This window comes from Papaver somniferum, chromosome 11 (genome assembly GCF_003573695.1).
Source record: "Papaver somniferum cultivar HN1 chromosome 11, ASM357369v1, whole genome shotgun sequence".
NCBI classification, from domain to species: Eukaryota; Viridiplantae; Streptophyta; class Magnoliopsida; order Ranunculales; family Papaveraceae; genus Papaver; species Papaver somniferum.
In genome coordinates this window covers 49,278,288-49,294,394 of record NC_039368.1, presented here as the reverse complement: position 1 = coordinate 49,294,394, position 16,107 = coordinate 49,278,288, and the positions used below count along the sequence as shown (strand labels likewise).

Below are 16,107 nucleotides of genomic sequence, written 5' to 3'. Positions count from 1 at the left end.
TCTCAGGTGATTACTTAAGATCGGTTTCACTAATAAAAGTCATACCAATACAAAAGTCAGGCCTCTGTGAATAGTTTTACCAAGAACATAAACAAGTCATGAGTGGTTATGCTAATCACACATGTTGGTAGTTCAAAATATATGCAATGAATAACAATACCAATAATGCCTGGCGATTTCTCTTTCGATTCACAAAACAAGTTCATGAATTTACTTCCTTAAAACAAATGTAAAACATTGTTTCCTAGGATGAAATCTTCACCTTATACCCATACATAATCACAATAGCATTCAAACGATTATGTCGATGTCTTATCTACAAAGTTTAATGGTTAAGAAATAAACCTCGTATTGTATTCCTTAATATTACGTCTAACTAGAGTATAACCATTCATGCTTCGCAGTTTTTTTTTCAATATGCATGACTTGAAAGATACGTTAGGGAATGAAACAGTTCAAGTCAAATATCACTAACCTCAAGTGGAAGGATGATGTTGTCGTTGTAGCTCCTTACTTATTCACTTCTTCAAGTCTTCGAAATACTTGTAATGTCTCGTATCCTAATACTTTCAATCCAACCTATACGAAGTTGACTCTAGTACATAATCAAGTGACTCTTAAATGAGTTTTGGCTTACTAAAATATGACAACCAAACTTGACATACCAACGCTTGGTGGGTTCAAGCGAGCTATGCTCTAACAATCTCCCCCTTTGTCAATTCTAGTGACAAAACTCTTACATCATATGGATAAACAAATTACAAGAATTCATTACACATACGCTTGATTCCGAATTCAACAACACAATAACATGTATCCATTCAATCCTCAAATGTCGTTGTTGACATTATAATAACAAAGCTAATACTCCCCCTAAAGGTCAGATATGTAGATTTTATCAATCCGCACGTCTTTGTTATTTCCTTTGTAGTCCATATAACTACAAGTATATGATATGTTATTTCCCCTTAGTCTATGCTTTCACTCTTTAATTAGATAAAGGTTTAAGCACCAATGTCCTTTCCCTTAGTGATAACAATCAATATAAATCAACACCAGTATCACCTGTTTACTTTATATATTTCTCCCCCTTTTTGTCACAAAATGACAAGGAAACGAAAAAATAAAAGACAAACTAAAAGGATCTTACAAATCTCAAAATAGACTTGCAAACCTATAGAGTTAAGCACGAGGGTTCCACACATCATTTTTGATAACCAATATCAAAACTCAAACTAAAAAGTAATTTGTTTTGATATGTTACCAAGGAAACAATTACCGGAAGCAATTTTCCCTAATAGTTTAGCAAACCAAAAATCAACTAAGCACCTTAGTTCCTTTGCTAAACCGATTGTACAAATACAATCGCTTGTTCGATAAGACCAAAATAAAGATAACTCTATTTTTCTCATCAGGTTCTAATTATCCATATAACTTAGACCTTTAATTTTTAAACAAACAAGTACTAGGTTAGTTAACTAGCATTTCTTATTAATGAATTCGATTAGACTTGAATAACCGAAACCTCCACTTTAATAAGTCTAACTAAGATCAGAATTAATTTAGTTTCTCTTATCCAGAATCGAATTGGACTAAACAATTGATCCCAAAAACCTTTTTGTTAAGCCATAAACAATTCATACAAACCAGATAAATCAACTTGCATAATTATTTACCTCAACCGGAAGCAATTGAAACAAACACAGACATTATAGTACCGCAATTGCACTGAAATTTCGTAAACCTAAACAATTGATACCAAAACCATAAAGAAAGGTAACAATTGAATCACACATACATCCATACACAAATAATGGAATAAACATCAATTGTACCGAAATTTTGTTAGGCAAAAACAATAAATATATGCAATAAAATCAGGCTTTTCTTAAACAGGAAAACGATTAACTAACAAATTCGTTACCTCAAGCTTAGCATCCTCTTATCCTTTTCTTCCTATCTTTCCGGGGAGGAATATCACTGTGTTGTCATCCTCTTGCAAGACAAATGAACAACAACAAACACCAACCTTTACCAGAGAAAGGTTGAAAATCCGTTTTAACTAATGCATAGCAAAAGTTGAAACCCTGAAACACATATGCTTTTATGCTAAAACAAAACGGTTCAACATATTGTGACTTTTTCACATATTAGTTTCAATCATAACTCCTTATGATCCTTTAATAAAGCCTACCAACATGGGCTAGAACTTAATCCTGCTAAACCAAAAAGTCACCCAAACCATAAAGGTTCACACAATATGAGATCAAATATTAAGGTTATGAAAACCGAAATCAAACATTCCATAACGTACATAGCAATAATATAAAGCATTCAAGCACATGCTATGTAAACGAAAACTATCACAAGATAAATTATAAAATAATAATTTTATTCATAAATAATAGATAGTTTTATTAAAAATAGACCTTATACAATTTATTGATGGAAATCAAAAACTGATGTCTATTCTCTTTCTAATCTCAATTCTTGTGAAGATTGCTTTCAAAGACTAGATTCAAATTCTTCTGAGCATTTCTTTTCCCAGTAGACGATTTGTTCATCTCAAACAGTTGAGAATGAAGATCAACTAGTACTTCTTTTGAATCCTTTATCATCAGCTCATGATGTCTAATGCAACTTCTAACAGTAAGAATCCGTTTTCTTAAAGAATCTTGAGGATTATCATGCTGAGATACATCATAATTTTCAGTCAGAACTGATGCACATAGTGCTAAATCATCAAGAGACGATCCTTCTTTTGCCGAATTTTCCATTGACACAATATAGTTTACTTTCCGACAAGAACAATATATATGTATACAATGAAAGAAAATCAAGGGATAATTTGGTTTATGGAAATCGAATATATTTTTCCCAAAAGTAAAATATATCGGTTAAGACTATTTTTACTTAAGGAACAAATATGTACATCTTGCCCAGATTTATGCTTCCTCACAATCAGAATTTTTGGCAACAAGTGAAGATGCATTTTTCAACACAATATTTTGTATTGAGATGAGAATTATTCTCACCATAGGTAACAAAGACATCCTTAGGATGACTTATAAACACAATAGACTGTGTTTCCTTATGCTCTTTTTTTCTCTTGCAATTGCAAGAGTTTGCATTTTCCTTTTGGGATCTAATAAACTTACCAGCCTTCAAAATTTTATCCCCTTGCGAAGAGCCTTGATAAATTTATTTCTATGGAAGATTGCAGTGTGGTTATTTCCTCCAGATGAAGGACTTAGTATATTATCGAAACAACTAGTTTCTGACCCTTTTGGTTTGTCAACCAATTTTTCTTGCTCAGCTTTCACCTTTCGGTTTTATCTGACAAGAATTTCAAAAGGTTTTCAAGATCTAGGCTTAACCTTTTGTTTTTCTTAATTCCCAACTCAAGTTTTTCTAAACAGTTCTTAAGGAGTTGATTAGACTCACAGGATTCATCACTGTTAGAGTTGGCAAGAAGTGCATTATAGTTAGATATTCCTTCATAGGGTTCTTCCTCCGGAACATCATCAAGAGTAGAGACATAAGCCTTGTTGCACTTCTGAGTTCTTCTGCTGGAACAATGTTTAGCCATATGTCTGAATCTACGACACTTGAAACATTGGATTTCTTCACTATCCTTTTTATGACAAAAAGATAATGCATTAGGAACATATTTATCATTAGATAAGATGTCCTTAATTCGTTGCTCTAAAAGCACAATTGTTGAGTCAGGCTCCTTTTCAACAAGTACCTTGTCCTCTTGACAACGTTCCTCAGTTTGATTTTTCAGCAGAATTTCTCTATTAAATATCTTTAACTTTTCTACGAGAGAGCTTCGAGAAAGTATAGAAAAATCATTTGCTTCTATTATGGCATGTTTCTTGGACTCGTATCTGGATGATAACGATCTGAGAATTTTGCATACTATTTCCTTTTCAGGTATAGTCTTTCCAAGCAAGAAAGTGACATTAACAATATCAGAAAGTTTAGAGTTAAACTTCTCAAATGTATCATTATCATCCATTTTAAGATATTCTCATTCAGAAGAAAAGGACAGAAGTCGTGCTTCTTTCTCGGAACCATTTACTTCAAATACGGTCTCAAGAGTATCTCATGCCTCCTTAGAAGTCTCACATGACAGAATATGATGAAGAAGATCATCACATACTGCGTGTATGATGGCATAAATACCATCAGAGTTCTGCTGTGCAAGATCTCTTTCTTCATAACTGTAGAATGCTAAGCGTTTAAACAATGCCTCTGGATATTCTACTCTTGGTCTTTGATATCCATCTTCGATTAATAGCCAAGTATTAAAATATCGGGATTGAAGAAAGGTTCTCATAGCAGCTTTCCAAAATTGGTAATTCATCCCATTAAATCTTGGTGGTACGTTAACTGAATCATTCATAAGATTCATTTTCGTATAGGTTGGATCACACCAAACACAAATTTTTACATTTTTTCGTGTTTGCCTGCTCTGATACCAATTGAAAATACGAGGGTACCCAAATATACCTCAATATAAAACTTTTTCACCTATAAGTCCTTTCTCCGAAAGTGATTGTCTATGGACTGAGCCGAGAAAATACAACGAATCGTTCACACTTCGTGTGATCGTCTATGCATACGAGATCGAGACAATACGACAACAAGATAACTTGTGTGATTGACCATGAATACAAGATTGAGATAATACAACAACGACGTATGATTACTTGATAATAGCTTCGGACTTAACCAAACACAATAAGATTGCTATCAAGTAATTATGAATTAATGTTTGTGTATTTTACTTCTAATTATAATATTATAATTGCAGAAATATAAAAGTAAAAGACACAACAAGATTTTGTTAACGAGGAAACCGCAAATGCAGAAAAAACCCGGGACCTTGTCCAGAATTGAATACTCTCGAGACAATCTAAACCAACTTCGTATAATTGAGACCAAGCAACTATCCTATAGTTCACCTAGTTCCCTCAGTATCCCTGCACCTCCAACTTGCAATAAGTCATGCACTTGGAACAATTCCTTTGGTTCTTATTCCAAACAGTAAAGGAACAACAAATCTGTTCGGTAACACCTCTTTTCAAACAACGTGATATGAGTTTGACAACAGGCTCTTCCGTTTATCCCAATAAACTCCTTTGTCAGGTTCTTAGATCTACCTATTCAACAACTACCAAAATAATTGTTTAGACTAATACTATTAATCACAAAGAAATGCATTGATGCCGATATACTCAACTAATCAATCAAGGTTATCACAAAGATAAACCGATTATAGTTGGATCCCCTGCCGATCAAGTTTTGTGCACACCAAAGATTATGAACTCAAATAAGAAATCTTCTTTGTCTTCAAATCTTCTTAGATCTGCGATAAACACCTGCACACAAACAACTTGAATCTCTTGTGATGAATTACACACAGAACGAAGTCTTTAACGATGGATTATCACAAGACGTCTTTAGATCTACAAACAGTTCTAAAGATCCCCGTCGACACTTTGATCTAGTTTGAGTGAATATTATATCAGAAGAGAAGATTATCAAGCATAACAAACTAGGTGCAATCAAAGTTCAACAACCGTTAGTCAATCAAATCAATCGAAAACTAATAATAAACTGCAATTATCTAGTTTCCTACCAACGGTATTCGTAGAGTCTCCAATCCCAAAGAAGTCTTTAAAACAAGCGGTGGTAAGAAATTTCGCCTAACTAGGGTACTTTCCTATCCGAATACACGGCTCCACCAGTAACAACACAACTAGGTAGTTTTACTGTCTCTGTGGATTAGTTTGCTCGAAATGCAAACTTCAATATTTATAGACCAAGGAAGTTTGGACACCAAGGAATTTCCAAAACCGAATATCCTCAAAGATATGCAATAAATCCAAAAACGATTATCATAATTCCTGGAAATGCACTGTCCAAATATTGACTGAAATCTCAGCAGAAATCTCCAATTAGTAAATGCATATTACCAATTTTTATTTTCTAAAGATATGCATTTAATTTTTGGAAATTAATGGCATATAAAACTAAAAACCTTAATTAAAAGATTCTCAATTTATTTTGATCCGGGATTCTCCTTTAGTTATTAAGGAATATCTTTGAACAATAAAAGATAAGAATTACTACACATGTTCAAAGTATGTCGACATATTTACTTTATAAATCCTTTTTCATATTTACAATCTTGGAACCGATTTGACACACTTCCAAACAAGTCTAGAATTGGTTCATCTGACTTCCAAGAACTATGTGATTGATTATCCTATCAAATCACCATTAATGGGTTTCACGGTTCTACCAAAACACAAGACTTCGGTTCTACCTCCATGTGGGTACTAGGTTCGGTCACACTAGCTTTCCAAAAATTGGTTGACTAGGTACTAGGATCGGTTACCGCATTATTATGGTATTTACTTGTAATCGATTACACAAGTCATAGGATCGGTTACCAATAACTAAGACTTGTTGTACCTCTTACAAGGATCGATTCCACATACTTGTGATCAGTTGCACCTCTTACTAGGATCGGTTCCCCAATGTATAGATTTGGTCACACCAATAACAATATATCGATCATACCATCTCAGGTGATTACTTAAGATCGGTTTCACTAATAAAAGTCATACCTGTAGCGCCCCCTAAGCTAGCAGCTGACTAATCCAAGAGATTAACTAAATAAAGAAGCACTACGAATCTAATTCAAATACTTAAACATTCAATTAAGAAATCTGCTACAAAATTTATTCCAGAACTAACCCCGCTCAGAATATATATACATGAACTTCTCTCAAATGATACATATATAATATTTAATTGGTTTACAGATACAATAAACAACATAATAAACATAGCGGAAGTTAACTAATTAACGGAGTCAATACTTGTGGCTTTCGCTGCGCAACTCTGATATGTCTCTGAAAACTGAAAGTGGGAATAATTAACATTTAACTTCTAAGTAATCATAAACAAGATTAAGAAAAACAATAATGTCTTCCCAGATATTAAATAGTGACCAAGTCACTGAAATACACAAACACGAATATGGACAAGCTCTTTCTTCAAACAATGTATACTATGGTTGTGCAATTCCGAACTCGGTAATCCACACCTAATCGTACATATGGATGTCGACAATTCCGAACTCGCAAACTGTCGACCGATATAAGCATAAAAGCTGAATTCATGTAGATATAAATGTGAAGGAGCGTATCCTATATACCACACGTGAAAATTCTTATTTCCCATAACAATTCGTAATGCCCACAACACCTTACCAGTCCTTTCCATTTCATGGAAAGATTCAAAGAATCGACAGAATTATCATAATGCAGTTTATATAAAGCATGGAATGCATGACAGACAATGTATGAGTTGATAAACATAAACTTTTGTAAAAGAAAACAACAATGGTTTCAAGAGAGTCAAATGTATTCCCACCTCTTTTGATGAAAAGCCACGCCTACCTCGAGATCCACGATCCACTGGTTCATCCTTTGAATCGATCGATGTTAATATAGACTAACTGTTAATCACACAAGAAGTCTAAGAATCTATCCAAAAAGGCTCACACAAGAATTATACAAATCTATCTAATGGTTCTAGGTCCATCTATAACTTTACAACTTTTCATTCATTGTCTTTAGCATATCCAAGGTTTACTAATTCAATTGGGTTGGTTCTATAGTCCATTGTCTAAGTCTTACGAACATCTACAACTTTGTAGAAGGAAACAAATGCTAATTCGGACCATAAGTGGTCCAATTCATCAACTAAGAAAACTAACTCTAAGCCCAAGTCCATGAACCCAACCCATTAATCTAAGGTCCAGTCCATAAGGGTCAACCAACAGTCAAACTAACGGTCGCAGGTCAACAGACAGTCAACGTCTAAGTCTAAGTCAATGGTCAGAGTTCAAGGTTAAAGTCTAACTCGGTCAATGAGTCAAACAGAATCGGTCCGGATCAATAAGACTGATTCAGGTACACATGTGACTCAGTCAGATTAACTGAATCAGCTGACTAGGATGACTAATGGTAAAGCTAGGCCATAATACAGGCCAAAAGTTCTTACACAGGCCAGAGCCATTGCTCAGGCCAAAGAACACTAATGCACAAACATTGTGCAACCCCAAAACACTTAACTATAATTTCAAATAACAATACATTGAATACAAATAAATTCACAAGTACATTCTTAATCACAAATCAGCTTACCTGCAATTGCAGTGACAAGCCTTCATAGAGACTGTCCTCAAGCCATATTATTACATCCAAAACCACTTCTCTAACTAACAAACCATCACCAGACTTCATCTGAGAATCCCATACAACACTACCACTAACCTTAGCTACAACTTACCTTTCTGTAACTCAATCTGAACTTCAACATCAACATTATCATCCACTAGATTCAGTTTACATCCCTAAACTCACATTAGCTATATCTGCAACTCAACATATACCCACCAATTAACCAACCACATCTTGTCTTTCCCATTCCACCTGCACCAACTCATCTCTATCTCAACACAACCAACACCACCAGTTCAACTGAACCTCTAGATTTATCCATGTCTTCTGTAACTCAATCATAACCAAAATCCCATAAACCCACTTCATACACTCCAACTCTTAATTGTGTTACCATATCACCTTCAATCCCAGTTTCAAATAACAATCAGTCTTGCCTCAAAAACACACTCTTCACTATCCCATTCATACACAACAATATTAATACACTATTTCATTTCTTCCCTGCATTCATCGTAAAACATACCCTCTTCCTGTAAATCAAACACAACCTAAACCATGTACACAATACCACTGCATACTCATCATTTCACTTTCAATTCTCAACTTATACAGAACCACCCTTTAGCTCTTATTCATCATTTGCAACAGTTCCATACCTTGACATAATTCATTCATCTAAACCTTAATCCTTCTAAAACAGTGGCAACACCATCTTTTCTCTTCATGCAATTCACATCCAACCCCAAGTTACAGCCACAAAACCATTCCACACTATACCATCTCAACATACAGTTTCATAGTATATTCATCATCATCAATGAACTCATAAACTCATTAACTGAAATCAATAGCTTTAGTAAGTTATTAAGAAGAGAATTACCTCAACTCAGACTTGCTCAAACATCAATTTGTTCATCACCAAAGATATCTCCGTCATTTCTTTATTAATAGAAGCAAAGCCTAGCTTCACAATCAGTTCAAAACCTTAACTTCATCAAACTTGAAATACTCTTCTTCTCTAACCCTAATTCATCCAATCAATCAATACCCATATCAAATCTTCTCTTTATACTTTCAATTCCATCTTTAAAATCTTCTTTGAACTTCTTACAAACCCTAATTCTGATTCGGGGAAGAACACATGAACCCAACTTTGGATTCAATCACTAGAACAACTCTGCAACTTCAATTAAACATCAACTCAAGCTTTCTTCATCTGTTAACACCTCGTTTAACTTAGCAATTCTCAAACCCTAATTCAAATCTTATAGCAGCGTTCCCTCTTTCTTCTCCCGAACTCAATTAACAACAACATCAGCACCAGTTATCAATTCCTAAAGTTTCCACTAAGTTCTCTTTGATTTCGACCTCAGAATCATCACACAAAATCGCCGGAGGCGATGAACAGAAGCAGAAGAAAAGAAGAAGAAAGAGAAGGAAGTTAAGAAAATGAGTTTTCTCTTCGAATGGGTTGGGGATAAGGCCGTCGAGAATTTGCTGAGACACCCACTCTCATTGACACGTGCAGCCACAAGGGTAATATCCCAAAATTACCATTTTACCCTCCGAAAACAAATTGATAAATCTTCTTCACCAGGTGTCCGAATGACGCGTGCGAGTAGTCCATTTCGCATAACTTTTTGAGATATATCCAATGGTACTGGTTTCGTATCTAAATCGTTGTTGGATTAGTCTATTAATTAACGTTCGTGTTAAACTAATCGAATTATTATCAGATAATAGTCTCTTGACTAGTCTAATAGCGTTGACGAGCTTGAGGGTCCTTACATTCTCCCCACCTTATATCATTTTCGTTCTCGAAAATCAAACTATTCTTCTGGTCTGCAAAAACTCCCCACCTTATAGAATAACCACATCTCTTATCCAAGCGCAAACACTTAAACAAAGCACAAACCTATATGGCTCTATAACTAAAATCTAAAATTTGTAGCTCTAAGTTCAATATACTAGTTCTTGTTTCAGTATGATAATTATCACTAATTTTCAAGGAAGAATCCTACCGAATCTTTCTAAATGAAATAATATCTATCGGTTTCCTAAAGAATAATACTAAGTTTCTATGATCGGTCATCTCTGAATGTAGTTGCCCTGTCAAGGTTGGCCAAGCCCAACAATGCCTTCCTACGAACAGAGAAAACACAACCTTCACTATTCAGCACTGGGGATTAACTAAGTACTAACTTATTATGACTAACTAATTTTTAAATTCTATTGTAACTGATTTGACTTAAAAATTTTACTTCATGTTAATTTCAACGTATCTATTTGTTTATTTCATTATGTGACTTGATATAAGTAAATAGCCGCTAATAATTTTCCATAGTCGTTTGGTATTAATATTTTATCATTGTTATTACATTTATTTCTTATTTTTAGGCCGATAAAAGTTAATCGTAATTAATCGTAATGTCATGTCAGGTTTAATTTTATTATTAATATTAGATTCGGTTTGATCTAACTTCATTTCCTAAAATTTTATTTATTGCTAAATAATTCTTAAGTTGTACTCTTAATAAAAATTACATAGTATTATCATTTGCTTGTCCAAGATATACTAGATTCGGTTTGCTATTACTATCCTATAATTATTATCCAAATGATATTTGCAATAACTCTAAATTTTATAATAATTAGTGTTATATAGTATTATCATTTGCTTATTTTATCAAAAGTTATTGTCTTAATTATATTACCATTTTCATTATTCTTTTATCAATTTTTCCTATTTGGTTACTAGCATAATTAAAATATGTCTAGAATAACTATATAGTAATGATACGTTGTTTAATTTTATTAAGCCCTAATCTTGTAAATATAATTTTACTTCCACGTAAAGATTGATATAATTGATTTTATTTATTCAGATTGAATTTGTATATCTTGTTAATATTGGCGTTGGTAATTTAATATGATTTATATTTGAGTCTATATAAATTTTAACTTGTCTTGATTTTGATATTAATAATAAGTATCTTATTCATAGGCAAATTTATTGTCCTTTAAGTCTAATATTGTTCTAAGCATTCAAGTACTATAACTATCACTTTATGTGTATTTAGTGTTTTAGTGAATCGTTTACTGGACTAAAGATAATCTGGGTATAAGATCGTTAACAAGTTTAGTCTCTATTTTATGCATTATATAACCTCATCTTCTTAATCCCAACGAATAAATCTTATATTAACTATCTGGTTTAAACGCAAAACATATAATTCTAATTTAATTATTATTATTATTATGTTTTTTATTTAATTTTTTTCTTTATTAATTAACTTTGCAAAACTTAATCGTGGATAAGCATAATAATTTTCAATAACTATTTAATCCTAATCATTGTTTTATTGAAATATATTTGTTAACGATATCTTAATTTAAGTTATGCTCCACTAATACTAATTTAAATTCTAACAGTTTAACTTCATCATACTAATTTTTCATTTAAAAAGATGATTGAATCTATGTACGAAGAAGGATCCTATTCATATGCGAATTTATTTTCTTTTAATTCTAATTTTACACTAAGTATCCAAATATTATTATCACTACTTCATGTATACTTGTTCCATTTTTAGAGATTTACTGGATCATTAATTAGACTAAAGATAATTTTGATACAAAATTACTAACAAATTAAGTCTTTTTATTTATATATTATGTCCTCACCTTCTTACGTCTAACGCCTAATCAATATTTTATTAACTATTTAGTTTAAACTCAAAATATGTATCTCTAATTTGACATCAGTTTAATTTTACATAATTTATCCGTACATAAGCGTTGATAATTTTCCCTAGCTATTTAATCATAATCGTTATTTTTTTTCGTCATATAACCTTATCGAAATTTTTGTTAAGTTAAGTTTAATATGATACTATTTGAGATATGCTAACATTACCTTGCTAAAATTATTATCACTATTATTATCATCTTTAATTGCTAATGTAATATTTTATTATTGATATTGATGGTTTCTAACTACTCTTACAAGATTACTGAATCCCGAAAATATTATTAGCATTTATGTGATTATAAACTGTTGCTTGTACATATAAGTCAAGGTACTCAATAAATTTCTATGCGATTCTCAAGATTTATCAATAATACTAATCTCACTGTTTTTAGTATTGAATTGTGACAGTTTGCATACTTTTTAAATTAATTATTCCCAAATCCCTATTAGCTAAAGTTGTTGGTCTACCCTACAATTTTTACTTCATTTCATAAACAAACAACCAAACAAACAAATCAATCAATCAAATAAATCTTTTAATTATTGGTAGCTTTTAGTTATTAAGATTTATCTCACAACCCAACCCTGTTCTAAAGTAATCTATTTCACTAACTGGCACTGGCTATTTCTATCTTTTCCCATGTAAGATCTAATAGTGAGCTCTGATACCAACACTGTAGCACCCCCTAAGCTAGCAGCTGACTAATCCAAGAGATTAACTAAATAAAGAAGCACTATAAATCTAATTCAAATACTTAAACATTCAATTAAGAAATCTGCTACAAAATTTATCCCAGAACTAACCCCGCTCAGAATATATATACATGAACTTCTCTCAAATGATACATATATAATATTCAATTGGTTTACAGATACAATAAACAACATGATAAACATAGCGGAAGTTAACTAATTAACGGAGTCAACACTTGTGACTTTCGCTGCGCAACTCTGATCTGTCTCTGAAAATTGAAAGTGGGAATAATTAACATTTAACTCTAAGTAATCATAAACAAGATTAAGAAAAACAATAATGTTTTCCCAGACATTAAATAGTGACCAAGTCACTGAAATACACAAACACGAATATGGACAAGCTCTTTCTTCAAAGAATGTATACTATGGTTGTGCAATTCCGAACTCGCTAATCCACACCTAATCGTACATATGGATGTCGACAATTCCGAATTCGCAAACTGTCGACCGATATAAGCATAAAAGATGAATTCATGTAGATATAAATGTGAAGGAGCGTATCCTATATACCACACGTGGAAATTCTTATTTCCCATAACAATTCATAATGACCACAACACCTTACAAGTCCTTTCCATTTCATGGAAAGATTTAAAGAATCGACAGAATTATCATAATGCAGTTTATGTAAAGCATGGAGTGCATGACAGACAATGTATGAGTTGATAAACATAAACTTTTGTAAAAGAAAACAACAATAGTTTCAAAAGAGTCAAATGTATTCCCACCTATTTTGATGAAAAGTCACGCCTACCTCGAGATCCACGATCCACTGGTTCATCCTTTGAATCGATCGATGTTAATATAGACTAACTGTTAATCACACAAGAAGTCTAAAAATTTAGCCAAAAAGGCTCACACAAGAATTACACAAATCTATCTAATGGTTCTAGGTCCATCTATGACTTTACACCTTTTCATTCATTGTCTTTAGCATAGCCAAGGTTTACTAATTCAATTAGGTTGGTTCTATAGTCCATTGTCTAAGTCTTATGAACATCTACAACTTTGTAGAAGCAAACAAATGCTAATTCGGACCATAAGTGGTCCAATTCATCAACTAAGAAAACTAACTCTAAGCCCAAGTCCACGAACCCAACCCATTAATCTAAGGTCCAGTCCATAAGGGTCAACCAACAGTCAAACTAACGGTCGCAGGTCAACAGACAGTCAACTTCTAAGTCTAAGTCAATGGCCAGAGTTCAAGGTTAAAGTCTAACTCGGTCAATGAGTCAAGCAAGAATCGGTCTGGGTCAATAAGACTGATTCAGGTACACACGTGACTTAGTCAGATTAACTGAGTCGGCTGACTAGGATGACTAATGGTAAAGCTAGGCCATAATACAGGCCAAAATTTCTTATACAGACCAGAGCCATTGCTCAGGCCAAAGAACACTAATGCACAAACATTGTGCAACCCCAAAACTCTTAACTATAATTTCAAATAACAATATATTGAATACAAATAAATTCACAAGTACATTCTTAATCACAAATCAGCTTACCTGCAATTGCAGTGACAAGCCTTCATAGAGACTGTCCTCAAGCCATATTATTACATCCAAAAACACTTCTCTAACTAACAGACCATCACCAGACTTCATCTGAGAATCCTATACAACACTACCACTAACCTTAGCTACAACTTACCTTCTTGTAACTCAATCTGAACTTCAACATCAATATTATCATCCACTAAGTTCAGTTTACATCCCTAAACTCACATTAGCTATATCTGCAACTCAACATATACCCACCAATTAACCAACCACATCTTGTCTTTCCCATTCCACCTGCACCAACCCATCTCTATCTCAACACAACCAACACCACCAGTTCAACTGAACCTCTAGATTTATCCATGTCTTCTGTAACTCAATCATAACTAAAATCCTATAAACCCACTTCATACACTCCAACTCTTAATTGTGTTACCATATCACCTTCAATCCCAGTTTCAAATAACAATCAATCTTGCCTCGAAAACACTCTCTTCACTATCAATTCATACACAACAATATTAATACATTATTTCATTTCTTCCCTGCATTCATCGCAAAACATACCCTCTTCCTGTAAATCAAACACAACCTAAACCATGTACACAATACCACTGCATACTCATCATTTCACTTTCAATTATCAACTTATACATAACCACCTTTTAGCTCTTATTCATCATATGCAACAGTTCCATACCTTGACATAATTCATTCATCTAAACCTTAATCCTTCTAAAACAGTGGCAACACCATCTTTTCTCTTTATGCAATTCACATCCAACCCCAAGTTACAGCTACAAAACCATTCCACACTATACCATCTCAACATACAGTTTCATAGTATATTCATCATCATCAATGAACTCATAAACTCATTAACTGAAATCAATAGCTTTAGTAAGTTATTAAGAAGAGAATTACCTCAACTCAAATTTGCTCAAACATCAATTTGTTCATCACCAAAGATATCTCCGTCATTTCTTTATTAACAGAAGCAAAGCCTAGCTTCACAATCAATTCAAAACCTTAACTTCATCAAACTTGAAATACTCTTCTTCTCTAACCCTAATTCATCCAATCAATCAATACCCATATCAAATTTTCTCTTTAAACTCTCAATTTCATCTTTAAATTCTTCTTTGAACTTCTTACAAACCCTAATTCTAATTAGGGGAATAACATATGAACCCAACTTTGGATTCAATCACTAGAACAACTCTGCAACTTCAATTAAACATCAACTCAAGCTTTCTTCATCTGTTAACACCTCGTTTAACTTATCAATTCTCAAATAATCTCAAACCCTAATTCAAGTCTTACAGCAACATCCCCTCTTTCTTCTCTCGAACTCAATTAACCACAACATCAGCTCCAGTTATCAATTCCTAAAGTTTCCCCTAAGTTCTCTTTGATTTCGACCTCAGAATCATCATACAAAATCGCCGGAGGCGATGAATAGAAGCAGAAGAAAAGAAGAAGAAAGAAGAAAGAGAAGGAAGATAAGAGAATGAATTTTCTCTTCGAATGGGTTGGGGATAAGGCCGACCAGAATTTGCTGAGACACCCACTCTCATTGACACGTGCAGCCACAAGGGTAATATCCCAAAATTACCATTTTACCTTCCGAAAACAAATTGATAAATCTTCTTCACCCAGTGTCCGAATGACGCGTGCGAGTAGTCCATTTCGCATAACTTTTCGAGATCTATCCAATGGTACTGGTTTTGTATCTAAATCGTTGTTAGATTAATCTATTAATTAACGTTCGTGTTAAACCAATCGAATTATTATCAGATAATAGTCTCTTGACTAGTCTAATAGCGTTGGCGAG

At 33.2% G+C, this 16,107-nt stretch overlaps 1 long non-coding RNA gene across 1 annotated transcript; it reads right to left on the bottom strand.

Annotated features, from left to right (window-relative positions):
* Positions 1-14,202: 14,202 nt before the first annotated feature.
* LOC113321075 lies at positions 14,203-15,793 on the bottom strand. Its single transcript, XR_003346462.1, has 2 exons — positions 15,198-15,793; positions 14,203-15,070 (listed from the first exon to the last, which is right to left on the bottom strand). It is a non-coding gene; the product is annotated as an uncharacterized LOC113321075 (long non-coding RNA).
* Between the last annotated feature and the right edge of the window lie 314 nt (positions 15,794-16,107).